This window comes from Bubalus kerabau, chromosome 15 (genome assembly GCF_029407905.1).
Source record: "Bubalus kerabau isolate K-KA32 ecotype Philippines breed swamp buffalo chromosome 15, PCC_UOA_SB_1v2, whole genome shotgun sequence".
NCBI lineage: Eukaryota > Metazoa > Chordata > Mammalia > Artiodactyla > Bovidae > Bubalus > Bubalus kerabau.
The window spans coordinates 32,519,303-32,546,249 of NC_073638.1; the positions used below are offsets into that span (position 1 = coordinate 32,519,303).

Sequence of the window (26,947 nt, forward strand, 5' to 3'; positions counted from 1 at the left end):
TGGCTAAGTCTAGCATTGACTGTGCTAGAAAGATTTATAACCATGAAAGATCTAACATCAAATTGCAGGGCAGCAGATTTGGGCACAGACTGTAGCCATCCCATCATTTTGGATACTCCTCTAATGTGGAAGCCCACCTGCAAGTGTGTATCCAGGGCTTTCCCAGAAGATGGAGGTGTTTCTCACCATCACACTTCCTGGCCATACACATCTCCACCCCACACAACAGTCATGTTTATTCTCAAAGCACAGCATCCTCTTTTCATGTCTTTTGTGCTCCTGAATTTCTCTTTCTTCCCTTCCTCATCTAACAAATTCATCCTCATCCTAGGAAGCAGACTTCAAGGGTACTTTCTCTATAAAAAAGGTGGAATTGATTGTTCATACTTGATGCTGCCTTAGTCCATTGGCATTGGGACCAGAGAGACATGATTCTGGAGGTGAATCTTGATTCTGATTCATGATTCTGAATCAGAATCAAATCTGATTCTGGAGGTGACTAATTCTATGATTTGGGGTATGGCAGTCATATTAGGTTTCTAGGCTTTCTGTAACAAAGGACCATAAACTAGGATAGCCAAAAACCACTGAAATTTATTGTCTCACAGGTCTGGAGGCTTTAAGTCCAAAATCAAGGTGTCAGCAAGGCCAGGCTCCCTCAGAATGATCTGGGAGGAGATTCCTTCTTGTCTCTCCTAGCTCCTGGTATTTGTAACCCTTGGTATTTCTTGACTTGTAGGGGTACCAGTCCAGTCTCTGCCTGCATTGTCACAGGGCCATCTTCTCCCTCTGTGTCTCCACATTGTCTCCTTTCTGTGCATGTCTGTCTCTGTGTTTGAATTTGTTGTTGTTCAGTCGCTAAGTCATGTCCAACTGTGACCCCATGGACTGCAGAATGCCAGGCCTCCCTGTCCTTCACCATCTCCTGGAGTTTGCTCAACTCATGTCCATTGAGTTGGTGATGCCATCCAACCATCTCATCCCTTGTTGCCCCTTTCTCCTGCCTTCAGTCTTTCCCAGCATTAGGATCTTTTCTAATAAGTTGGCTCTTCACATCAGGTGGCCAAAGTATTGGAGCTTCAGCATCAGTCCTTTCAATGAGTATTCAAGGTTGATTTCTTTTAGGATTGACTGGTGTGATCTTGGATTAGGGCCCACCTTAACGACATCATCTGAACTTGGCTACATCTCCAAAGACCCTAATTCCAAATAAGGTCAGATGCACAGGTATTGTGGGTTAAGACTTCACCATATTTTGGGGGGAGGACACAATCCATCCTGTAAGGACAGTTAATCTTGCGAAGCTATAGTTTTCTTATCTATAAAGTGAAGGATTAAAGTAGTATCCAAGTCAAAGAGGGACTGTTGGTAGGGGCGGGTGGGGGTGGGGGGCATGGTACAGGACATGAGGCTTCACAGATAGCCTTCAACAAGACATGGTCCTCATTCAGGAAATTATCCACTTGCTGAGGAGCAGGCCAGCTTTGCATTCTCTACTCCATCATCCAAAGGGTATCTTTACCTTGAGATTTTTCACTAAACTCACTGTGACAGCCGTAGTACAGAAACCCATCTGAGGCCTGGGTGATGAGGGCAGTGATAATTAGTAAAAGATCACCAAAGCCTAGGTGTCTTCAAAGAAGAGAAGCTGAAACATGGTCTGACCTTTTCTTTCATCTCAAACTATGGCTGATACAAGTTTGAGGTTATGAATGGAGCTGGCAGTCTCTTTATACTAAAAACACGTATCATCTAAAGGAGAAGCCACTGACTTAACTTACTTCCTCCTTGTATGATTCATGAAAAATGAAAGTGAAAGTTGCTCAGCTATGTCCAAATCTTTGCAACCCCGTGGACTATACAGTCTCTGGAATTCTCTAGGCCATAATACTGGAGTGGGTAGCCTTTCCCTTCTCCAGGGGGTCTTCCCAACCCAGGGATCGAACTCAGGTCTCCCACATTGCAGGTGGATTCTTTACCCAGCTGAGCCACAAGGGAAGCCCAAGAATACTGGAGTGGATAGCCTACCCTTCTCCAGGGGATCTTCCCAACCCAGGAATTGAACCAGGGTCTCCTGGATTGCAGGAGGATTCTCTACCAACTGAGCTATCAGGGAAGTCCATGGGAGAGACTATTTTGGAGGCTTCCCAGGAAGCACCTTGATTCTCACTCCGGAGATCCCCAGGATTTCAGTACCTGAAGCCCTAACAGAGGGCTGGCTGGGCTAAGACTTCCCTTTGTGTCTACTGCTTGGGCCCAGACTCAATAAAGTGGCCTGGCTCATGGGAAGACGTGCTGAGGGTGAAGAGAGTCACCTGACCATCATGCTTATGCCCAGCCTTCCCAGCCCTAAGGAAACATCTTAGGGTCCTGACGATTCCTTCACAGCAGTGCTCAAATGCAAGCCATCAGCAAAAATTTATTTCATCTGGGGATCCCTTCTAGTCAAGTCTCAGCTTACCTTTGCTACACAATCATTCTTTGGCCTTTGAAATCAGTAATAGTCAAAGCAATAAAGGCTAATTTTATGCTCTAGAACTTGACAGTGAAAAATATTTTAGGTGATGGTCTGTGACTGGTTGATTTAGGAAACCAGCAAACCTGACAGCTGAACATAACGCAACACTACAGGAGTGATGGGATGATCATATGCTCTGCTTTACACCACACAAGGCAACTGAAATGCAATTCAGCAGATCCAATGTAGCTCTGGTTGCTGTTTGTTTGTTTTTTTTTTTCTTTTAAGAAATAAACATTTCAAAGTATTTCCAGGTTAGCCACTTATATAGGTCAAATTTTAAAAATAATGTAGTTGATTTTTGCAGTTAAGAATACAGGCTTTTTGATACTAAATGCCTGAGTTCAGGGGCACACTCAGCTGTTTGCTAACTACATGACTTTGGACAGGTCAGTTATATGGATGCCTCAGTTTCTTCAGCTGCAAAATGGAGATAATCATAATCCTCTCATAGGGTTGATGTAAAGATTAATTGAAAAAAGATACTCTGCAGAGCACCTGGCCCAGAATAAATGCTCAAGTTTTAACACTGTTATTCCTCCCTCCCTCTCTTTCTTCTTTGTATATTGATAACATAGATACAAGGCAGGGAGTAAAAAGATGAATCAGACCATTTCTGCCACTGAGGCATTAATGGTGTAATATGGGAAGGCAAGCTTTTTAATAAGAACCGTATACATAGAGACCCTGAGACAGAAGTATGTACGCTCACTGTGGGGGCACAAAGGAAAGCCTTGTGGCAAACTAAGCAGAGGACACACAGCTTGTCGTCCTGACTGAAGCGTGGGATGAAGTTCTCTATCAGGCAGGTGCTTACCCTGTGGGTATGGAAACCAGGCTGGGAGGGCAAGATTTCAATATAATCCCCCATCAACTACTTCTCAATTCCTTCCTCTCTTCACAGCCATGCTTCCAGAAATGCTCTAATGCTGTCTTCCTACCACCAGATTTCCCCTCACTCTCACATCTACCGTGTGCTCAGTCGCTTTAGTCATGTCCGACTCTTTGTGACCCCTTGGACTGTAGCCCACTAGGCTCCTCTGTCCATGAGATTCTCCAGGCAAGGATACTGGAGTGGGTTGTCAGGCCGTCCTCCAAGGGATGTTACTGACCCAGGGGTCAGACCCACACCTCCTGTATCTCCTGCATTGGCAAGTGGATTCCTTACTGTTGACCCACTGGGAAAGCCCCAAACCTACTGCAGTTCCATTTCTATTTCCACTCCTCCACCATAACTTCTCTTCTGTAACCCAACTTCAATGCTTTCTTTTAAATTCTCTTACTCTGTTGTTTTTGATTGACTTTCTGATTTCTTTTTGTTGACTCTCTCCTGTGTGACAACTGGAACTCTATTTTTTTTTTTCTGTTTTTCCTTTCTTTCTACTTTCTCTTCTTTTCCACCTGCCCCATAGTTCTGCATTTCTGCATGGTTCCTTTTTTTAAGATGTGTGTTTTTTCTTGGCCATTGCACACTCCCAGACTGATCTCAGCAATGATATCGATTGTACCTTCAGCTCAGTTCCCTCTCCTAGACGATGGAGCCACACCTCCTGGATGTTTTCACTTGGATAGACTATAGCACCTCAGCCTCAACATGTGTTCTTGGTTTAAATTCATTACATTACTCTCCTTGGTAAATCAGGCTAGAGACCTGGGATCTCGAGGTTTCCCATTCAGGTCCTCTCAACTCTGTGAACAAAATGTCTCTCAAATTTATCATCCTTTGCTGCCCTGCAAAAGCAGTGTTTTCACTCTAACCTTCATCATCTTACCTCACCTCACTACAACAGACATCTGCTGCTGCTGCTAAGTCGCTTCAGTCATGTCCGACTCTGTGCGACCCCAGAGACGGCAGCCCACCAGGCTCCCCCGTCCCTGGGATTCTCCAGGCAAGAACACTGGAGTGGGTTGCCATTTCCGTCTCCATTGCGTGAAAGTGAAAAGTGAAGTCGCTCAGTCGAGTCCGACTCTTAGCGACCTCATGGACTGCGGCCTACCAGGCTCCTCTGTCCATGGGATTTTCCAGGCAAGAGTACTGGAGTGGGTTGCCATTGCCTTCTCCGACCGACTCCTGACTGACCTGTTAATATCTCCAAATTTTTCCTTTGTCTGGACTATTGACCTCTATTGTCAGTCATCTTAGATGCACATCTGATCAAGGCACACCCTTGCTGAAAACTCTTTTGAACTGATTATTAGTTCAGAAAAATGTCCAAATTCCTTACTTCAAAGTTCTTTACAATTTGACTTCTACTTGCCTTTCTAGCCTAGTTCCTCCAAAACTCTGAAATATAACAACCCTTTATGGGATAATTTTGTCTCCCCTGCAAATTCATGTTGAAATCCTAACTCCCAGAATGTGACCATATTTGGAGATCAGGTCCTTAAGAGAGGTAATTAAGTTAAAAATAGAGCCATTAGGGCCTTAACCTAATAGACTGGTGTCTTTATAAAATAAAGCAGTTAAGTACACTAACAATTGACTGTCCAAAAGAAAAATTAAGCAAACAATTCTATTTACAATAGCATCAAAAATAATAGAATACTTAGGAATAAAGTTGACCAAGAAGGTGAAAGAGCTGTGCACTGAAAATTATAAGACAATGATGAAAGAAATCAAAAAAGATACAAATGGAAAGATAGCCTGTGCTCATGGACTGAAATAATATTATTAAAATGTCTATACTACCTAAAGTGATCTACAGATTCAATGCAATCCCTATCAAAAATACCATGCATTTTTCATAGATATAGAAAAAAATAACCCTAAGATTCCTGTGGAACCACATACAAACTGAACAGCCTAAGCAATATTGAGAAAGCTGAACAAAGTTGGAGGCCATCACATTTCTTGATTTCAATGTATATTATAAAACAGTAATAATCAAAGCAGTATGGTACTGGCATAAGTACAGACACATAGACCAATGGAGCAGAACAGGGAGTTCAGAAATAAAGCCACACATGTATGGTAAACTTATTTTTTAATGAGAGTATCAAGAATATATAATGGGGAAAGACAAGCTTCTTCAATAAAAGGTGTTGGGAAAACTGGACAGCCACATGTAAAACAGTGAAATTGGACCCTATTTTATACCACAAAATTAACTCAAAATGGATTAAGGACTTAAATGGAAGACCTGAAACCATAAACCTCACAGAACAAAACATAGGATAACCTTAACATTAATCTTGGCAATGATTTTTTTAGCTATAACACTAAAGGCACAAGCAACAATAAATAAATGAATGGGACTACATTATACTAAAACAGATGCTTTTACAGCAAACATTCAACAGAATGAAAAGAGGCAATCTATGAAATGGGATAAAATGTTTTCAAATCATATATCTGATAAGCAGTTAATATCCAAAATATATAATGAACTCATACAACTCGATAACAAACTAAAATAAAATAAGCTGATTAAAAGTTTGGCAAAAGACTTGAACAGACATTTTCCCAAAGAAGACGTACAAATGGCCAACAGTTATAAGAAAAGGTGTTCAATATCATTAATTATCAGAGAAATGCAAATCAAAACCAAAGTGAGATATCAGTTCACATCTATTAGGATAGCTATTAGCAAAAAGACAAGAGATAACAAAGGTTGGCAAGGATATGGAGGAAAGTGAACACTTGTACATTGTTGGTAGAGATGTAAGTTGTTACAACCACCATGGAAAACAGTATGGAGATTTCTCAAAAAATAAAAAACAGAGCTACAACATGTTTCATCAATCTCACTTCTGGGTATATATCCAAAGAAAATGAAATCAGTATTTCAAAAAGGTATCTACATTCCTACAGTCACTGTAGCATTATGCACAATAGCCAAGATACAGAAACAACTTGTCAATGGATTCAGCAAAGAAAATGTGCTATATACACATGGTGGAATATTATTCAGCCATAAATAGGAAGAAATAATGTCATTTGCAATAACATGGATAAACCTGGAGGACATCATGCTAAGTGAAATAAGCCAGACACAGATAAACAAATATTGCAATATCTCACTTACATGTTGAATCTTAAAAAAGTCATATCCATAGAATCAGAGAGTAGAATAGTGGTTTCCAGGGGCTAGGGGTGGGGGGATGTTAGTCAAGGAGTACAAATTTCCAACATGGTGATTGTAGTTCATTATACTCTGTTATATACTTAAAACTGCTAGGAGGGTTGATCTTAAGTGTTCTTACCACACACACAAAGGTAATCATGTGAGGTGACGGATGTGTTAATTAACTTGATTGTGGTAACCATTTTGCAATGTATATGCATATCAAATCAAGTTGTACACCCTAAAAAGTAAACAAACGGGCCGTATTTCCCAAGATGGAAAAATAAATCGGCTTCACTGCTTACAAAAAAAAAATAATAAAATAAAGAAATCATGTGTGTGTCACATATACTTACAGAGAAAGACCATGTGAAGAAACAGAGACAAGACAGCCATCTACAAGCCAAAGAGAAAGGCCTCATAAGAAACCAACCCTATACACATTGATCTTGGACTTCTAGCTGCTACCAGGATTGTAAGAAAATAAACTTCTATTGTTTAAGCCCCCCAGTCCCTGTGGTGCTTTGTTATGGCAGTCCTAGAAAACTAACACACAGCCTATAAGACTATTCAGTCTAGACTACTCCGATTTTGGAAAACACCCACACTTTTACTGATGCAATTTCTTCCACCGAGTGTCCTTTTCTAGCCAGTATTTATCTTTGAAAATATTTTATCTCTATCTCAAAGTATTTCTCAAAAGCTTATGCCCATCAAAGCTAGAAGGAATTTTTCCCTCCTTTTGTACTCTGCTCTTACTTCTAATAAAGCAACCACCACATTATTGTTCTGTTTTTCCTGAAAATTGTGCCAATGCTAGAAGATAAGTGCAGAATGACAAGGACAGTCAAGTTATGCCTGATGGTTGTTTGGAGTGATGTAATGACTGTGTTGGTGGAAATGTGGGGAAGGCGATAGAACAGATGGATCTTAATAGTTAATTAATTTTAGGAAGTCAAGGTCAAAGTCCAGATGAATGATGAAGTCTGGATTTCTGACTTGGACCGCCTGGTGGATGGTGGTTCCAGTAGCTTTATGTAGGGAGTTCTCAAGGAGAAGGGGCCTTGGGAGACAAGGTAGTTTGGTGTTGCTTGTGAGTAACTTCGGACATCTAGGAGAGTGGGTCCTATATGCAGATGAACGTGCAAATCTTCATTTCTGGAGAGAAATGTATCTAAGAGCTGGCCTTGTAATATTTTTTAACTCTTATTTTGATAAGCTCTGGATCCTTAGGCACAGTTTCTATCAAAAAAAAAAAAAAAAAAAAAACTATCCCGCAGAAACTTGAGGACCAAGATAATGCTAAGAATGTGGAAAAAGGGACAAAAATATCAGAGTGAATCCTACAAATAACCAAGAAGCTCTGGGAAGACTGCCTTCCAAAATTTGTTCTCTTGTCCAGTAACCACAAAACCTAAAATCCTACCATCAGTGACATTATTTATCAATTCTTATTGAAGGTGTTTCTGAGTTAAGATGAGAAGCAAGGGACGTTCAGAGGAGGTAAAATTATTGGCTCCCAAGTTCTGCTGTTCTCTGAAGCTGGGGAAGGGTTCTGTGACCATGGAGCCCCATCAGAAATTGAGGGACAGAAGTGATGAACGGTAAAGGAGACCCAGAATAACGCCCTACCTGGACTAACCAGCTGCCCACCACAGCAGCAGGCTTAGGTCAGATAATGAGAAATCAGAAGGCCCCTGCTGCCAACCAAATCTCCCTCTCAACTATTTGTGCAGATAATCTGGCCAGGAATAGAGGGAACTACCCCAACAGACTGTGATGGAGAGCTGACAGATCAAGGGGAGAACAGCATGCCACCAATACGACAGCATGGAGAGCAAAACATGTTGGCTCTCTAATGAGAATCCGCCTTGCTACCACTGCTCTTGCATTTACGTTCCCCAGAGCAGCTCAGCCTCACTTGCCAAAAGTGGCAGGGGGTGGGAAGGCTGTTGGCCTCATGCCCACCTGGGTACCTGCTGGGAGAATTTTGCACATGCTGCTAAGTGCCCAGTGGCACTGAGGACTTCCATTTACATTCTTAATTACCCTGAAATTCAGCCACATGGTCCTTCTGCCTGTCTGGACCAGTGCTTGATGGCAGCTGGTGTTAGAAACTTACTGTGCTCCAACAGCCCTTGAGTTCTATCCTTCCTCTGTCGGGGAGGGACCTCCCAAGTCAGTGAGAAGAACATACATGTATGTGTGCAAGTCTACGGGTGCACATGTGTGCCTGGGCTTATGTGTGTAATTCTTGGTTCCAGATACTTGCATGTATATATATCTTTAGGGGAGGTAGTGGGGTACATGCTCATTACAGGGAGTTTCCCTCGACTATTGATGACTATGGGAGAATGTTTAAAGCTTTCTCCAGGAACCAGAAATTTTCCAATCTTAATTTGAGGAAGCACAGAAATATACATATTGATAATAACTGGTTGCATTTATCTTTCCTGAAAGAGGCAAAGTTTTTGGTATGTTGTTTCTGGATTTGAAAGTAGAGTGGAAGGAAGTGAGGTCGCAGGTGTTTGGGGAAATTTTTGATCCTTCCTGCACAAAATTTCTCCACATTCCCCTTCCTTTGATTTTGTCTGGGGAGGAAGATTTTGAAATGGGTATTTGTGGGGTGTGCAATTCCATACACACACACTCCTATGCCCGTGTATGTACACACATGCATTAACATGCTCACTCAATATCTAACAATGTGCAAAATGTCTTGCTAGAAACTTTGGGGAAGGAAAAAGCAGTTTTCCATTCATCTTCAAAAATCCTCAAACTCTGTTAAACTGGAAAAATATAGTAGAAAGCAGTAAGTGTTAGAAGCCAAGCATCTAGTAAGGTCATTGTGTGGGGAAGAAGTTTAGAGATGGAGGGAGTTACTCTCAAGCCAGTGGTCAGGGAAGACTGGGGAGGGAGGACCTGCAGCATGGACCTCTTCAAGTACGCAGAGACCATCCTCTGATATGTATGTTACTGAAAACTGCCACTGGGGGAAATAATGGAAGAGGGTAAACTGATAATAACAGATGCGGGCAGTTACAAAGTTCCCAGTATCTCACAATGTCCTATAGCCATTGTCCATACATCAAAGAGCGACCCCTCTACTAATTCAGTAGGTGACCACCCTCCTGGAGTTCTGCTCTCCTTTCTGAGTTCATGCGGAGGTCTCATTCTGACTTCACAAGGAGGTCCCTGAAGACTTTTTCTCTTGGCAACACTAAAACTAAAGAGCCAATCAGAGGAGATGAACAAATAGGTAACAGTTACTATCCATTCAAAATGCTTTCTTATTTGAATATTCCTTTTATCGTGCATGCCTGTTCAGTCACTCAGTTTTGTCCGAATCTTTGTGACTCCATGGGCTGTAGCCCACCAGGCTCCACTGTCCATGAAATTTTCTAAGCAAGAATACTGGGAGTGTATTGCCATTTCCTACTCCAGGGGATACTCCCAACTCAGGGGTTGAACTCACACCTCTTGCGTCTCCTGCATTAGCAGGCAGATTCCTTACCACTGTGCCACACTTGGGATGCCCCTTTTATTACTTTAAATCATTGAATAAAACCTTCATTAATCATCTATAAATTCTCAGGCACTGAGCTAGGCACTACCCACAAAATGCTTAGCCCTGAAACAGTCATAGAAAACCAGCAGGACACGTGATGGGATAATTATGTGTATAGAATGCTCTGGGAAGTCCTGAGGGGACTTTCAAGAAAGCTGGAAATTAAGGGTGGCTTTATGGAGAAGGAGAAACTTTGGCTGAGTTTATTTTTTTCTGAGTTTTGAAGGAACGTTGGTTAACTTGATGAAAGGGGAATTGTGTCAAATGTGATAAAATTGTACTGTATTGGTAAACATGATGCCAATGGAATAGCCGCTGCTGCTTTCAATTAGAATCTCTGTAGGACATGGCTTCAAACTTATTTGCTGGACAGACTAGTTCAGTGCTACCAATCTGATGGTTTATCTCACAGCACCAAATAGCACCGAGACAAAGGTTATAAAGAACTATTAATTTTTAAAATATGATGGAATCAAGAATAGTTCAAGTCATACAATTGTTTACATTTTTAGATAGCAGAACGAAGGGTTTGATGATATAATGTAATATATTTGGTTATAAAATTGAGGGCAGAAATCAAGAATATTGAAAATATTCTTGAAAAATACTTTAAAAGTTCAGGTCATTTTAACAAAGACCAAGGAGTGCTGTATGTGTGCTTAGGGGGACGATGGTTCACAAAAGCACGTTAAATTATCCCTGAATGAGTATATCAAAGAAGAAATAAAAATTAAAATTGCAGTCCACTGATGACAATGAAACCTGTTTACCAAAACTTATGGGATATGGCCAAAGTTCTAATTAGAAGTAATCCATTGCCTAAAGTGATTTAGTTATGAAAATTACATGATCATTTTTTCAAGTAGCTAGAAAACTTAAATCAATCTAAGGAAAGCAGAAGGAAGAAAACAGTAAAGATGACAACAGAAATAAGTAAATTAGAAATCAGAAAAATTCATCAGAGGAAATTTTCATCAGGAAGTAAAGAAAAAAATGCAACACATTTAAAATAAACGAATGAAAAAAAATGTAATGCTGCACATGTATATATGTCATATTAACGCAATTTTAATGAAAATGATGTATGTGAAACTTCACAGCACTTTGAAAAACACAATACAATGGTAAATATCTAGGGAGCTTACAAATTATCAAAGTTGATTCAAAGAGAATGGAAATTTTGAACAGATGAAATAATATGGCAAACATTTCAAAGAATTATTAAGGAATTATTCTATCAAATAAAAGTTTTAGGGACAGAGATTCCTACTGATGAGTTCTCTTAATGCTAAAAGTAATGTAAACTGTAAATTCAAGAACAGAGAAAATAGTGAACATATTTAATTCATTTACTAAATAATTAAATAAATTAAATAATAACCTAAATAAATTTAATAAATGAACATTTCTAATTTACTTACTATAAACTGATATCAAAAAATCTTATCTATATTGCATATAATAATACTATGGAATTCCAAATTATGAATGTGGATATAAAAAGTCCAAACTAAAACACTGATAATTAAATACACAATGGAATATTACTCAGCCATAAAAAAGAACACATTTGAGTCAGTTCTAATGAGGTGAAGTGAGTCAGAAAGAGAAACACCAATACAGCATATTAACGCATATATATGGAATTTAGAAAGACAGTAATGACCATCCTATACGCAAGGCAGCAAAAGAGACACAGATGTAAAGAACAGACTTATGGACTATGTGGGAGAAGGCAAGGGTGGGATGATATGAGAGGATAACACTGAAACATGTATATTCCCACATGTAAAATAGATGCCCAGTGCAAGTTCCATGCATGAAGTAGGGCACTCAAAGCCAGTGCTGGGGTGGGGAGGGAGGTGGAAGCGGGGTTCAGGATGGGAGACACATGTGCACCTGTGGCTGATTTATGTCCATGTATGGCAAAACCCACAATATTTTAAAGTAATTATCCTCCAATTAAAATAAACTAATTAATTAAAAAATAAGTAATAAACAAAATAGACTAATAAATGAAGTTAAATAGTATGGCTAAAAAAAAAATTTTTTTTTGACATGTAAGAGTAAATTCCTGAATCAAAGAATCCAAGTCTGTTTAAATGCTATGTCTCTCAATAAGTCAAACCATGAAAGGCTACATGACCATATCAATCATATCTGATAAAATTTAGTATCCAATATTGAAAAAGAAAACTATAGTGTAGTAGAACAGACAGTATGCTTTCTTAATATTAAAAAGTCTGTATCTTAAACCAATTACAAATATCTAGCTCATTAAAACTGACAAGAGTTTGTAAGAGGTAAGATGCTTATATATGAAATATAAATAAGTAAAATTATTCAAAAGGAAGAAACTTGATATATCTTCCAAAATATTTTAGAATAATTTATAATAATTTAGCACTTGGTCAAGTGGTGGATCTCAAAGTACATATATGATATTCAACTACTTTGTATTATAAATATTTATAAAATATAAAGAATAAAAGAATTTGCTTAAAGCATTGTATGAATATAAATATAACAGACTATAATATGTGAAAATTTTATATTAAAAAACCAAAAAAATCAATATAAAATCATATTAAAAATTAAACCCAAATTGGTCAAGCACCAAGCACATAAATAAATAGGCTATCCTCCTCAGACAGTAAAGAATCCCCCTACAACGCAGAAGATGCAGGTTTGATCCCTGGGTCCGGAAGATCCCCTGGAGAAGGGAATGGCCACCTACTCCAGTATTCTTGCCTGGGAAATCCCATGGACAGAGGAGCTTAGCAGGCTAAAGTCCATGAGGTCGTAAAGAGTTGGACACGACTGAGTGACTAACACACTCTAAAAATGAAAACAAATCCTTAATGAGTGTAAGAAGCAAAGTATTCCATTTCACCAGAAATCAGAAGAAAAGAAATATAATGAAATACTATTTTCTACCTGTCAAACCAATGAAATTTTTAAAAATAGTAATTTATTTTGAAGAGAATGTTGAGAAAGTGCTCTTATGAATCATTGTTAAAATGAAAATGGCTACTGATGTTCTAGAAAGTGATTCGAAAATAAAGAACCACACAGAAATTTTTACCATTGGTCCTGATAATTCTACTCATAAGAATATATCCTCAGGAAATTATGAGAAATGTCTGAAAAGATTGTATATAAGGCCCTCCATCGTGAGTTTATTATAGCAAATTATTAGAGGCAATCAAAATGTCTAATAATAAATAGGAGTCTGGCATAATTATGATAATGTCCATATGAGGTAACATTTTTCAGACCATTACAAATCACGTTTGCATAAAATAGTTAATGATGTGGAAGAATGCACATAATGTAATTTATATTTATATATAGAGAGGGAGAGAAAGAGAAAAGCTAAGAGTAAGCTCACCAAAATATTAACAATTCTAAATCTCTTTGTGAGAGGTTTACAAATTACTTAAAAATTTTTACATTTTCTTCATGTTCTAAAATTTTAAAAACGTCAGTCAGACCAAAAGCTTGAAGAACATTCCTGATGATAGTTTCTTTTGGCCAGGATCAAAAAGAACTCTGTCTGCCATGGCATATACTTTATGGCTAGCGTATTTGTACTACCTTTTTTTTTCACTCTGACTTCTGATTTTATTTCATAAATTTACATTGATAAAGTTTCTCTACCCCTGTATCTGATTCAATACTTTGTGGAATGAAACAAGGGACTAAACAAATAGGCAAATGGGAAGAAATGTGAATCATGTGTCCTAAGTGATTTTCATACTACATTCTATTCCCTGAGTCTAGAACATAGCCTTGGAGCCTTCTGCTCGGAGGTCAGAGACTTATTCTTCTGTGTCTGATTAAATGGCTCAAGAGAGAATGCTCATGGGCCACTGACTGTCAAACTCAGAGCTCCTGGGGGCTGTAGTCCTTCTTAAGCTTACGTCAGTGTTAGGTAAAAAGCAGTGAAACCTGAGAGAGAAGGCATGGGCAAGTCCCACTACATCTTCTTTGATGCCTAGAACTGTGGCTAGAATCTGATCAATGTTGAAGTCAGAGGACCTTTCTTGTTACTGAAATCCTTTTAGCTATGGACCAGGTTTCTCCACAAGGTTCAGGTTTTTGTTTTGTTTTGTTTTTTAATCTTTTTAATGTTAGAGATTAAAGCTAAATTTTAGCTAAGTTTGAAGGAAGATTCACAAATCACTTTTGAGAGAGAGATGGAGAAAGAGAGGGAGAGACAGAGGGAAGGAGAGAGACAGAGGGAGAGGTGGAGAGAGATGGAGAGGGAGAGAGGAAGGGACAGAGGGAAAGAAAGATCATTTTATGAAATACTTGACATAATGTTACTCTGGTAAGTCTGAAGAAGTGTGAGTCACTACACAACCATTCTCTCAACTCAGAACAAAAATCTTCACGGAATTACTGTGCTTTTAATACAAAGAATTGGGTGTTTGGCATTCCACAGTGCTTTGTGGTATCATGCCAACCAGGGGAGCCACTCATGAAAACAGCATATTGTTGAATTGTGAGTCTCAGCTCTCTTGGGTTGATAAATGGCAGTCCATCTTTTAAGACCCTTCCTGAGTTAAGAAAAGATTATCGAATTAAGGTGTGTCTGGAATAGTTTAAACATTTAATGTAATTTACATTTTATACCTGGGATTAGTTTGGAAGCTGGGTGACTGTAGAAAAAAAGTTTTTTTCATTAATAGGAAAAGATGTAATGTCAAATCACTTACACATGAAGGTTAAGTTTATTTGGAAGACAGACTTTAACAGTGTGGCAATTCTTGGCGTTAATACTGAAGGAAATTATGACCCACTGTCTGGAAGTGTGCTTGTGTGGGAGTATGTGTCTATGTACATGTGAGATTCATTTGCTGTTAGAGGAGCAAGAGTTGAGTAAGCAGGAAGCAAACAACAGCTCTGTTCCTTAACAGGTGGGGTCACAATCTATCAGGGTTGACTGCTTAGAAAGTCATGGAACCAAAGCTAAATGTCACTTTGTTTCCTACTTGAGTTTCAACACTATCTGCCCTTCTCCCCTCCTTCCTCAAGATTTCCCTCTACCCTTCCCTCTTTTCATAATATACCATTTTGTTTCATACTTCTTTGCAGCAATAAAAAGCCCCAAAGCAATGTTAAAGCCAGATTTAACTAGCTGGTTTAATTCTAATAGATTTTGTATTTATTTGTTTCTACATTGACTTGGCCTCCTTACTATTCTCCACTCTACTTGGAAAAAGATTTTTCATTGTATGGCCCTATGCTTTGCATTTTCTTTCTCAAAAAAAAAAAAAAAAAAAAAAAGGAAGATTATGTGAGTAAAAAAAAAAAAAAAAAAACAAAATAATAACATGATATGGATTCAGGAAGATTTAGTCCAAAATTCTTTTTTCTTTTTTTTTTTGCTCAGACAAGGAACTTGAATCTCAAACCTAAGGAAGGTATTATTGTTCTTTAAAAACAGTCATTTTGGGAGAAAAATATCCTAAAACTGTTAGGAATTTTGAAATATCACTTTCCTTTCTCATTATATTCAGTAGAACACACTGTATCATTGACATTTATGCTTGCTGCGGTAACAAGTAAACCCCTAATTACATAAAGGTTCAAACACCAAAGAAGTTTACTTTGCTTTCAGATAAAGAATAAAATAGGTGTTCCTAATTGATGCTCAACTCTCTCCCAAATGGTGATTCAAGGACCCGTATGTCTTCCATCTACTATTCCATCATCAACACTTTGGCTTCCAAAACTGTCATTATTAATCTGTGTCAAGTTACTAGAAGAGGAAAGAACAAGAAGAATGGTATGTGAAAGATTTCTTAGGACCAAGCGTTCAAGCCCATCTTCACTAAGGTTCACTTAGGTTCAGACTCCACTGGCTTGAACTCAGTCACATGGCCACATCAAACAGAAAAGGAAAGAGCGGGTATGGTCCAGCTATGTGGCAAGGGAAAAGAGGAAACAGGCTTAGTGAACACCTTGCTATTCTCCATTTTCAACTGAAAATTCTACTTGCTTAGAGCACTTTCAGTGATGTTATGCTTCATGAGCAAATGTATTGCAGCATGGTGTGGAGATATGATATGGCTATTTAAAAAATCGTGAATCAGAGCACAGCCTCTGTACAACACTAGAGTGTCTCAAAAGGTATAAATCTTCCTTTGCATCCATTTCAAATGAAAAATGGAGGATGGGGTTTCATGATAGGATTAATGGACATCTGAAGACAACTGTTTGGGGACCAAGACTAGAGTAGAGGAGGGAGTAATGCATAGGCAGCAGAGCATCTTTCTGTTGAGACGTTACGGTCGGTGGGAGCACTAGAAACTTTGTTGTTCCAGCTGTTATACTAGATAAGATCTAGGCATGCTGACAACCATTATCAACAGAATATAGTAATGGCAGCAGACCCAGAATTAAAAATCAAAAGATTGAGCAGTTGTGTTCATCTGTTCCAAAGTCTATATATTTCCTTCTATCACTTTGCTCCACTCGGGCAAACTGATTTATAAGTTATAGTCACTTAGCCACCATTAATTTCACTAAGGGCATTTCACACTTGTACAATAAATGTTTGAATTAAGACATTTCTTTCTTCCGAAATTGAATTGCATGTTAACTGGTTATTGGCTGTTGCTGGTGGTCCACACAATTACAGATAAGAGCATTGATCTGGCAAGAAAACAAATTGGCTCTTAAAAGAAGGCAGTTTGGATTTGACAGCTACAGATGATTAGGTGTCTCACTAATGGATGCTGTGTATCACCATCAGAGGTGTGAGAGATCTGCAAACACTTTCTCTCAACTGCCTACTTCTACCCGGAAAGGTTGCTTTAATCTGCCTTCTCCTATCCATGCACATTAGCAGAATCCATTGATAGGGGATAAAGCCCCAAGTTACCTGGATGATTCATGAGTTTTGAGATAGGCAGAAGTTACTAAGAGAAATCTTGGTTCAATCAGGTAGCATCCAAAGTGATTCTGGTTTCAACTACAAATGCCTGACAGACAACAAGTACAAACAAGCTCAGCCACACGTGACAAAGTAACTTCCCTCAGGGATGGTAGACCAGCAAGGGTATTCCTCCAGAGATTCCATTCTATTGTAGGAACCCAGATTCTGGACACCCTGGCTAGAGGATATCTAATGTTATGTCCCCTAATGTGATGTAGGTAGTTTGCCCAGTAATTGGTTTGCTGGCTTTTAGGACTTGATCAAACCTAGACAGCATATTAAAAAGCAGAGACATTACTTTGCCAACAAAGGTCTGCATAGTCAAAGCTATGGTTTTTCCAGTAGTCATGCATGGATGTGAGAGTTGGACCATAAAGCAGCCTGAGCACTGAAGGATTGATACTTTTGAATTGTGGTGTTGAAGAAGACTCTTGAGGATCCTTTGGACTGCAAGGAGATCAAAACCAGTCAATCCTAAAGGAAAGCAACCCTGAATATTCATTAGAAGGACTGATGCTGAAGCTCCAATACTTTGGCCAACTGATGCAAAAAACTGACTCATTGGAAAAGATCCTGATGATGGGAAAGACTGAAGGCAGGAGGAGAAGGGGATGGGGATGACAGAGGATGAGATGGTTGGATGGCATCACTGACTCAATGGACATGAGTTTAAGCAAACTCTGGGAGATGATGAAGGACAGGGAAGTCTGGTGTGTTGCCGTCCATGAGGTCGCAAAGAGTCAGATGTGACTGAACAACAAGAGACTTGATCTTAGCTCAAACACTTTCAGGGAGAATGACTCAGGTCTTGTTCTATCTAGTGACCTCAAGACAGAGACAGAACCCCCTGCTTCCAGGACACGAGTATCAGCAGCTTGACCTCCACCCTTCTCTATCCTAGGCAAGGTAGGGGGCCTCTGGTGAACAATTCAGCACTGCCAATCTGATATCTCAGGCACCCCCAGTAGAAGCCATTTTGGGGTAGATTACGTTGACTTTTAAGAGTCATCTATACAACTCCTCCAGTGTAAGATGATCTCATTGTAAAACTCTCTCTGTCCCTCAGGGGAGTGATAAGCCGCATTCTGTTTAAGAGCTTCAGGTCAAAGTCCAGACCCCCAGCTCTTGCCTTTATTCCAGCTCTGGATACATATGAAAGAGGCTATTACTTTCCAGGGGTCAAGCTTTCAGATCTTAGCCCATCGAGAAGATAATAAAAAAGCACTTGTAGTTGGATTTTATTCATCATTTATATAATCACTGAAATTGCAGATGAAATAGGCCATTATGTCATCCTGCCTCTCTTGTTAGCCAGTGTGTATGTATTTTCTCTTTTATAACATCCCATAAAAGCATCCTACACAGGGTTAGATCATAATAGTCTCTCAGCCATTTGTGGCAAGTGCAAAATACTCCAAATGAGTTGAGTTTCTGCCTGATTTCCATCTGGAAGGTTCTGGAGATGGCTCAGTCTGAGCAGCCATGCCTTTTTCCTCATCCCTCTTGACCTCCATCTCTGTGATGGAAGCAGGACCAACTCTTTCTGGACAGTGGTACAGGACATGTGTCATTAAGGGCTCTGACAGAAGAAATTCAGATAGTTCTCTGGCCATATTTGTCAAGCAGGAATATGTGGAATCTCTGTGGGAGGCTAGAGACATATTCTTAGAAAGTCAAAAAACATTTTAAAAAAAATTTTTATTGGAGTATAATTGTTTTACAACATCATGTTAGTTTCTGCTGTACAATGAAGTGAGTCAGTTCTATGTGCACATATATCCTCTCCCTCTTGGACCTCCCTCCCTCCATCCCGCCCCTCTAAGCCATCACAGAGCACTGAGCTGAGCTCCCTGTGCTATGCAGCAGCTTCCCACTAGCTATCTGTTTTACATATGGTACTTAATGAGAAATTTTCTATGTTATATTTTCAGTTTGATGATCTGAAAAACACACATGCACATATTCTGGGGCATCTGAAAGACCTCAGAATTGACAACTGCTACGTGATTCCAGAGCTCCAGTTGCATTTGTGTTGGAGCCAAGTGGTATGTTTCACTAATGAGAAGGGGGTGAGGTAGAATTCACTTGCACTGTAGTGAAAACCAGAGGACTTCAATGTATACTAAAGAAGCGGTGGCTTCTCAGAATTTTCATGGAGAGAAGTACTGTAGTGATGGGGTCATTGCATAACAGGTGACAGCAGAGGCAGACCAAACTTGAAAGCGAGTATATACACCACAGCACTTGGAATCACAGTCACATTCTGAGCAAAAATTAATTTTACCAAGTTGTCATATGGCATACTAAATTAATGCTAATGATTCTGGTATTAGTTTAGTTTTATTTGCAAATTAATTTTGACTGTATTGCTTAAGGGTTAATATGCATAAGGAGTTTATGCTTAGTTTAATGGTTATATATATCTAAGAAACATTAAAATAAAATGAATTGGAGTCAACATGGGGCTACATGACAGTTGTTTTCCTCTAAAAAGACATCTAAATGCTGTTCAAGTAGAAGAAGTATTGCTTTATAGGATTATCTTGTCTTTCTGAGGACTACATTCATTCTGTTTATATCTCCAATAGCTATCCACAGAAAGCATCAGTTCCTATTTTCAGTGAATTTTGAAGACTGGACCATATCTAAGAAGGAGAAAATTATTTTCTTTCATCTTTTTTCTTGCAGGGTGTTCTGGCCATATCACTATGTGATGGACCTCCTATGGACCTCTCTGAACAATTGCTCACAAATATTGAGGACTAAGAAAAATGGATGAATTATATACTGTATGCCCTTCCTTCCGTCCTCTGATAAAGGTACAAATAGTCTTTTGATAACAACCTGTCTCATAAAAAGTATTCAATAAGCTGAATGAGAGAATGAACCCAGGTCAACAACAAGAAGTCACTGAGGCATGAAACAGACATCAGCTATCAGTTAGTTGGTCAGAGAATATTCCAATAGCATGGAAGACATCTTCCAAAGCAGTCTGTGGAAAGCTCCCTGATGCGCAGTCTATTAAGTGGGGTTCCCGGGAGCCTGGTGTAGATTAAGCTCCTTATTTCATGTTATAAATTAAAACAGAAGAAATCTAGTCCACTAGTCCTCCAGGCAAATGCTTGATTGTTCTTTGTAGGAATCCCCTGACAATGTTAGAGTAGGTGGGTTTTAGAGGGAGTGAATCATCTGGAGATTTATCTAGGCAGGTAGAATAAAATAATGAGCAGAAAGGTGCTCAAGGGAGCCGTTGGGAAAGAATTATGCCAAGAATACAGAGAATGCAAGAGGGAGGAGGAAGATGGGCTAGGCAAGAGGCTGGGAAAGGTTACGTTAACTCACCTCTATTGCATGCCCTCTTTTTACATCTTTCTCAATGAAAAGATAAAAAGAATTGATGGAGCCTGAGATGCCAGCCATAGGCACTCACATCCTGGTTTCTCTTTGCTACCACGTGGAATCTGAAAAAAATGGCATAGACAATATTATTTACAAAGCAGAAGAGAGATACAGATGTAGAGAACACATGTATGGATACCAAAGGGGAAAGGGTGGGTGATGAGATGAATTGGGAGATTGGGACTGACATAAAAACATTATTGATACTATGCATAAAATAGATAATTAATGAGAATAGCACCAAGAACTCCACTCAGTGCTCTGTGGTGACCTAAATGGGATGGAAATCAAAAAAAGAGGGGATATATGTATACATGCAACTGATTCACTTTGCTGTACAGTAGAAATGAGCACAACATTGTAAAGCAACCATACGCCAATAAAGATTTTTAAAAAATTTTTTTGAAGTAGCATGGTATGAAGGATAACTTGTTTTGAAGAAATGTCTTATCTTCCATTGATCACTCAGCTCTGGGTGGGTGAGGACATCTACCTGGTGAGTCACAGCAGGAGAGTAGGAGCTGATGGCCCTGACTGTACCTGAGCTGATGCAACGGGCGGATGGAGCTTTATCTCCAGCTTAGAAAATCAGATCAGATCAGATCAGTTGCTCAGTTGTGTCCGACTCTTTGCGACCCCATGAATTGCAGCACGCCAGGCCTCCCTGTCCATCACCAACTCCCGGAGTTCACTGAGACTCACATCCCTCGAGTCAGTGATGCCATCCAGCCATCTCATCCTCTGTCATCCCCTTCTCCTCCTGCCCCCAATCCATCCAGCATCAGAGTCTTTTCCAATGAGTCAACTCTTCGCACGAGGTGGCCAAAGTTCTGGAGTTTCAGCTTTAGCATCATTCCTTCCAAAGAAATCCCAGGGTTGATCTCCTTCAGAATGGACTGGTTGGATCTCCTTGCAGTCCAAGGGACTCTCAAGAGTCTTCTCCAACACCACATTTCAAAGGCATCATCAATTCTTCAGCACTCAGCCTTCTTCACAGTCCAACTCTCACATCCATACATGACCACAGGAAAAACCATAACCTTGACTAGATGAACCTTTGTTGGCAAAGTAATGTCTCTGCTTTTCAATATGCTATCTAGGTTGGTCATAACTTTCCTTCCAAGGAGTAAGCGTCTTTTAATTTCATGGCTGCAGTCACCATCTGCAGTGATTTTGGAGCCCAGAAAAATAAAGTCTGACACTGTTTCCACTGTTTCCCCATCTATTTGCCACGAAGTGATGGAACCGGATGCCATGATCTTCGTCTTCTGAATGTTGAGCTTTAAGCCAACTTTTTCACTCTCCACTTTCACTTTCATCAAGAGGCTTTTGAGTTCCTCTTTACTTTCTGCCATAAGGGTGGTGTCATCTGCATATCTGAGGTTATTGATATTTCTCCTGGCAATCTTGATTCCAGCTTGTGTTTCTTCCAGTCCAGCGTTTCTCATGATATACTCTGCATATAAGTTAAATAAGCAGGGTGACAATATACAGCCTTGACGTACTCCTTTTCCTATTTGGAGCCAGTCTGTTGTTCCATGTCCAGTTCTAACTGTTGCTTCCTGACCTGCATACAAATTTCTCAAGAGGCAGATCAGGTGGACAATTCACTTGTCTAAATAAAAGTAGGGGTGCTCCTTACTTGGGGACTATTACTGAAATATGTCTGTCCTTAAATTACTTTGAACTTCTGAAAGGACAAGTTCTCGTGAAACTCTTCCTTTCTTATCTAGGTTAGGGACTGTCTCCACTCCATGTTCTTCGGCTGGCCCCCCTCTTATCATACACATTTGGGAATATTATTATTAAACAAGTGTTTCCTCTGCTATTTCTCTTGTACTCTCAGACATTTCTTCAATTTCGAAAAAAAAAAATGGATTTGATGTCTGAACAAGCGGGGAGTTCATTTTTCTTTCCTTCCGCTTACCGTGGGATGTTCTATGTATGACTTGGTCTCATTGAACTGCTTTTCCCTCATCTATAAATTGGGACAGTCTGAACAATCTTGCAAGATTTTTGAGGTTAAGATGCGTAAATGCAGTCTGTGAACTGTAAAGGGTCATTCAAATGCCAAGTACCGGAAACTCGCAGTTAATTAAGCAGAATCACTATTCAGAGTCATCAAACCAGGAAGTCTTTGTTTTTAGGGGCTTTATGACATTATCTTTGCTGGTTCCTTGACTCTGTGCTTCCTGACTCTCCCTGACTCAGACACAAAGTTTTCAGGTGGGATGCTGAGTACACTGGAGTCCACTGAGTGCTGAGTGCACTGGAGTGCACTCAGTTACCTGAGTCCCTTCCCCTTTTTGAGGGAGTCTCAATCACTGACACTGTCAATGTCCTTGTATATTTAAGGCTGAACATGGAGGCAAGAGGAGCCTGGTGGGCTGCAGTCCATGGGGTCGCGAAGAGTCAGACACACCAGAGCAACTTCCCTTTCACTTTTCACTTTCATGCACTGGAGAAGGAAATGGCAACCCACTCCAGTGTTCTTGCCTGGAGAATCCCAGGGACAGGGGACCTGGTGGGCTGCCGTCTATGGGGTCGCACAGAGCTGGACACGACTGAAGTGACAGCAGGGGGATGGAGGCAAGAGTGAGACTCTCTGGACAGAGTTCATATTTTTTCTCCTTTGCTCCAATAACATCTTAAACCCACCTTTATATAATATTTATATGACCCTGACTTATATTTGTTTACCCATTTATCTCTCCCACTGGCCAATGAACTCTACGGAAATATGGATTCTTTGTTTGTAATGGCCAGAACATAGTACAGTGTCCAGTGCAGAGTAAAAATTTCCCGGAATTTTCTCCCTTCCTTCCTCATTGACCTCCAGCACTGGCAATTTGGCCATGCCTTCTATTATGACTGAATGCCAACTCTGGTTGCCCCCAGCAATCTGATCATCCTCTAAACTTTAATCACAACCTCTTACCTCGCATTGCTCAAGACCCCACATGGAGTACGCAGCCCGATGATGAGTTCCATTAGTCTGTAATGATCTGCTACTTGCATGTTTCTAAGGAAACTAGTGGAAGTGCTATATATGTGCAAAACAGAGAAAAAAAGAAAAATAGAAGAAAATAAAAAATAAAATTAAAAAGATAGGCCCAGAGGACAGAGGGAGAACTGTTGAAGGAATATTTTGGCATTTGCTTGGCTATAAGGAGGCTAAGTGAAATTAAAGAAAAAAAGAAAAAAGAAAAAAACTCTATTGGTAAAACTTAGCTCAGCTTAGAGACTAGTGTTTCCCAAAGTACATTGCACAGGGACTTCCCTGCTGGTCCAGTGGCTGGGACTCCACACTCCCAGTGGAGGGGACCTGGGTTCGATTCCTGGTCAGGGAACTAGATCACATATACCACAACTAACAGTTTGCATTCCACAATTAAAGATCCTGTATGCCACAACAAAGACTGAATATCCTATGTGCTGCAACTAAGGCCTGATGCAGCCATATAAATAAACAAAACATTTGAAAACCAACAAACAGTGCATTGCACAGAAACTAGTTCTGTGGATGTTGTTTGGTGGCTAAGTTGTGTCTGACTCTTTGCAACCCCATTGACTGTAGCCTGCCAGACTCCTCTGTCCATGAGATTTCCCAGGCAAGAATACTGGAGTGGGTTGCCACTTCCTTCTCCAGGGATCCTCCCAACCCAGCAATCGAACCCATGTTTCTTGCACTGCAGGAAGATTCTTTACCACTCAGCCACCAAATGCTCCATATCAAATAAGTTTATGAGGCACTGTGTTATAAAAAGTTAAACATGTTTCTTTACCCTAGAATACCTAATAGCTTTTTATGTGACAATTTAGCTTAGTCATTTTCAAGAAGGGCTAGTCATACTGCTTTGAACTATTTTTTTGATCACTCTTAACTGGAAAATTCCAAAGGATCAGGTGTTCCTTGACACACATTTTTGGGAAACACTGCCACAGAGATATGTATTTGAATGTTAAGGTGCTTGACAATTGGTTCCAAGGAACCATGGAGTAACATGGGCCCAATCTGCCTGCCAATGCAGGAGACACAGGAGACATGGGTTCAATCCCTGGGTTGGGAAGATTCCCTGAGCAGGAAATGACAACCTACTCTGGTATTCTTGCTTGGAAAAGTCTATGGACAGAGAAGCCTAGCAGGCTACAGTCATGGGTTGCAAAGAGTCAGACACAACTGAATTACTGAGCACACACATACAATGACAATGTAATTAGCTAGACTCTTGCCTGATTAAACCATGTCTTCAAAGGCTTTGATTAATAGAAGGCTGGCAAGCTGGACATATTATTTCTAGTTGTCTGCCTTTAGACTGTTCATGTTCCTATCCTTATCAACTCATTCATAAACACAAAATTTCACACTTTGCCTCAAAGAAACAACTGATAAAAACAAAAGGTTATATAACAAACAATAGTTTACAATGTCCAAGAATTTTGGTTGTTTTCAAAGTCATTAAGAGTTATTGTACAAGACAGTTATGAAAACATATAACTCATCAAACACTATGCCGATAGTTAGTTTCACCAGGTGTAGGGAGACAACAATCCAGCTGCCTGTGTCCTTTCAGACCTGACATTTTAGTGGATACAATAATAAATGAAAGTGTCTCTATGGGACAATAACAAACACAGTGATAGGTTTGGTGACATATAGTGAAATAAAAAGTCAAAGTCAAAGAAACTGAGAATGTCAACCCCCAATAAGCAGCAGCTTAGCTAAAGGATATGGCTTCCAGATGGCTCAGTGGTAAAGAATCCACCTGCCAGAACAGGAAATACAGGAGATGCATGTTCAGTCTCTGGGTAGGGATGATCTCCTGGAGTAGGAAATGGTAACCCACTCCAGTATTCTTGTACCGAGCACGGTACATGACATGGATCTAGAGTTGCATGAGCAAAGGGGAGTGTTATGGGTTGAATTGTGTGTTCCTTTCCAAATTCACATGAAGATCTAATTCCCATAACCTCAGAATGCGATTGTTTTTGCAGATAGCATCTTTCTGGGGGTGGGGGCAGAAATAGTTGCTTTACAATGTTGTGTTGGTTTCTGCTGTCTAACAATGTGAATCAGCTACATGTATACGTATTTTCTCTCCTTCTTGAACCTCCATCCCACCCATCTAAGTTACCACAGAGCACTGAGCTGAGCTCCATGTACTATACAGCAAGTTCCCACTAGCTGTCTATTTTACACACGGTGGTGTATCAATCCTAATCTCCCAATTCATCCCACCCCACTTGCCCCACATGTCCACTCATCCGTTTTCTATGTTTGCATCCTACTACTGGCATATACCCTGAGAAAACCATAATTAAAAAACGACATATGAACCCCAGTGTTCACTGCAGCACTATTTAAAACATCCAGGATGTGCAAGCAACCTGAATGTTCATTGACAGATGAATGGATAAAGAAGATGTGGTACACATCTTGCAATACACATTGGGATACTACTTAGCCATATAAAGGATCAAACTGAGTCATCTGCAGAGATTATGGGTGAAACTAGAGTCTGTTATACAGAGTGGAGTAAGTCAGAAAGAGAACAGCAAACATTGTATATGGACACATATATGTGGAATCTAGAAAAATGGTACAGATGAACCTATTTGCAGATAGGGTCTGTAAAGTAGTAGTTACATTAAAATGAGGTCATTAGGGTGCTCCTTAATCCAACAAGACTCGTGTCCTCATAAGAATAGGAGATAAGGACACAGAGCTACACAAAGAGAAGAAAGACCAGACGAAGACACAGAAAAGGAAGATGATATATCCAAGCCAGTGGAAGAAACCTCAGGAGAAGCAACCCTGCTACATCTTCATTTCAGACTTCCAGTTCCAAGAATTGTGAGAAAACAGATTTCTGCTGTTTAAGCCTCCCAATTGGTGGTACTTTATTGTGGCAGTCCAGGCAAAGTAACACAGGGAGTGGACCAAGCCCACTAGATGGTAGACCTTTTGAGGAGGAAACCTTGTTCTACATGTCTTTGTATGGAATTGTGCCACATAATAGGGAGCCAGGAACACACTCAATAAATCCATGCTGAATGAAGGAACAGAGTTATCCCTGGGTTAGCAGAGGAAGAGCTAAGACCAATGCATGGAGCAGCCAGTATAAACTGGCTCAACCACGAAGCGGGTGGTTTGCAAGGCACTTAGTGCTCCAGTCATTGGAAGTGTCCATGCAGAGGCTGACTGACTACCTGTTAGGGCTGTTGCAGAAGAGACACCTGAACTGGGTAGGAGGGGTCCTAGAAGACCCTCGATCTTTTCCAAAGATCTCTGATTCTCTAGAAGCAGAAAGTAACTTCTTAACATGTAGATGATTAACCAGTCATGAATGGTCAAAGCCTACAATGAGCATCTTCCAAAGGCTGTGAGAGTCCTGGACCAAGGGAGGACTGCTGAACCACTTTCTAGTGTGTGACTTTTGATGTGTCCTTGT

The 26,947-nt window shown here is 40.0% G+C and overlaps 1 long non-coding RNA gene across 11 annotated transcripts in view; it reads right to left on the reverse strand.

Moving 5' to 3' along the window:
* Window positions 1-26,947, reverse strand: part of LOC129628852 (uncharacterized) — a 143,454-nt gene that overhangs the window by 15,211 nt on the left and 101,296 nt on the right. For 5 of the 11 annotated variants that reach the window (XR_008702934.1, XR_008702926.1, XR_008702936.1 and 2 more), the window contains 2 exons: window positions 20,439-20,557; window positions 11,218-12,988 (listed from right to left, as the gene is read on the reverse strand). This is a non-coding gene — a long non-coding RNA (uncharacterized LOC129628852). Of the gene's footprint in view, window positions 1-11,217; window positions 12,989-14,099; window positions 14,713-15,765; window positions 15,918-19,908; window positions 20,243-20,438; window positions 20,558-23,433; window positions 23,539-26,947 lie in introns of those variants that run through there. The other 6 variants (XR_008702935.1, XR_008702938.1, XR_008702931.1 and 3 more) reach the window with 6 other exon arrangements.